General features: G+C 38.5%; 1 protein-coding gene across 1 annotated transcript in view; it reads left to right on the top strand.

Annotated features, from left to right (window-relative positions):
* The window catches only part of LOC119592948, a gene marked incomplete in the record, with an annotated part of 16,897 nt that overhangs the window by 4,634 nt on the left and 12,050 nt on the right, over window positions 1-213 (top strand).

Genomic DNA, 213 nt, shown 5'->3' with positions numbered 1-213 from the left:
TACAGGTCGAAACAGAGACATCAGTGTATCTTGAAGAGAGGGAGATGTCAGGGTTTCTTCTGCATAATAACCCTCAGTGTAATATCAGACTCCTAGTGATTGTTAAATTATTAATATCACTAATTCACACGTACGTCCGCCTCCAACCGGTTTTCCTAAGCTAGAAAGGTGATACTTCATGTGTCAAGAAAGAAAAAAAAGGGGAAAAGAATA

This window comes from Penaeus monodon, chromosome 31 (genome assembly GCF_015228065.2).
Source record: "Penaeus monodon isolate SGIC_2016 chromosome 31, NSTDA_Pmon_1, whole genome shotgun sequence".
Taxonomy (NCBI): Eukaryota; Metazoa; Arthropoda; class Malacostraca; order Decapoda; family Penaeidae; genus Penaeus; species Penaeus monodon.
Note: the sequence above shows the minus strand (reverse complement) of the source record. Positions and strands in the feature narration are given on the sequence as shown.